Source organism: Octodon degus, unplaced genomic scaffold, assembly GCF_000260255.1.
Source record: "Octodon degus isolate 3935 unplaced genomic scaffold, OctDeg1.0 scaffold02159, whole genome shotgun sequence".
NCBI classification, from domain to species: Eukaryota; Metazoa; Chordata; class Mammalia; order Rodentia; family Octodontidae; genus Octodon; species Octodon degus.
Genome location: NW_004526735.1, coordinates 4277 through 5477, shown reverse-complemented (window position 1 = coordinate 5477; position 1201 = coordinate 4277). Strand labels below are relative to the sequence as shown.

The 1201-nt window shown below is 33.7% G+C and overlaps 1 long non-coding RNA gene across 1 annotated transcript in view; it reads right to left on the bottom strand.

Annotated features, from left to right (window-relative positions):
- Positions 1-375: 375 nt before the first annotated feature.
- LOC111814928 overlaps positions 376-1201 on the bottom strand; it is a 4653-nt gene continuing 3827 nt past the window's right edge. Inside the window, exon 3 of the long non-coding RNA XR_002819779.1 lies at positions 376-464. This is a non-coding gene — a long non-coding RNA (uncharacterized LOC111814928). The remainder of the gene's footprint in view (positions 465-1201) is intronic.

Here is a 1201-nt window from a genome sequence, read left to right as displayed (position 1 = left end):
ATTATTATTATTATTATTATGTGCCTGCCCATGTACATAACAATAAATACAAAAATATTAATTTTTATTGTCTTGCCCTTACTTAGAATGGAAAGGTAACTCAAATTTTTCACCTGGGCTTACATTGTTAATATTTGTCCTAGAGAATTAAGAAACTCTTACACTTTTTCTCTTTACATCCATAAATTGTTTCAGTCTCTGTGTAAATATTCAAATTAAATATTTCTACGAGTAACAAAAATATATGAAGTATTGATTTACACTATTAAATAAAGTTCTTGAAAAGTATTTATGCATCTGAAGTAGAGCTAATTGTCATAGGCCAATAAACAGTAACTTCCAAAAAAGCTATTCAAACCAAGGAAAAGATTCTTTTCAATGTATACTCACCCAGCCAACTTCCCACTATCAAAGGTCTCTGCAAAATATACTTCTCCTCTGGGTTTAGGTGTCTTATACTGAATCTAGAAAACAGAATTTGAAAAATCTAAAGTTATTCATCTTTGCAAATATTTTAATTAAATAATCTTGCTAGCTAAGAGCTCAGTACATGTCACATACATAGATAATATAGCTATGACACTACACAGGCTCTTAAAACTGTATATCTTTGTAATAATAAGATACACAAGAAAATAATAAATACTATGATGATAAAGGTACTATATATCCAAACAGAGGACACAAGGACCTCTCCTACCATCAAGGGGATGGTGAGAATTAGAATGTTTGGTAACACGTTTGATGGGCTTTGGAGTTCTCACAAAAATCATGGGAATAAAATCATGAGAAGCAAAGAAAACATTACTTTGAGAATCACATAAAATGAAAATCCTGGTACATATGTAGGCTAATTAAAAATTAACTCATATTCATTGCAAGATGACTTAAACACAATACAATTTCCACAGATTAGCCTCACAAGGAAGGAAAGTAGCACTGCAAAGCAAATAAGTGCCACATCAGTGCTCACTGGAGTGACAGCAACACTGCTGGTAGCAGTGGTGCTGGTGATCTGACCCTTATAATACTTCTGGGAGGGAAGTACTGTGGTGCCCATTTTACAAATGATCAAACCATAAGTAAAGTAACTCGCCCACTGCCAACACCAGGTAACTGTGGCACGACGCATGAGCTCAGATTGCCTGGCTCCCCACACTACAGAATCTAGAATAACTTGAATAACTTGAAAGACTAATTT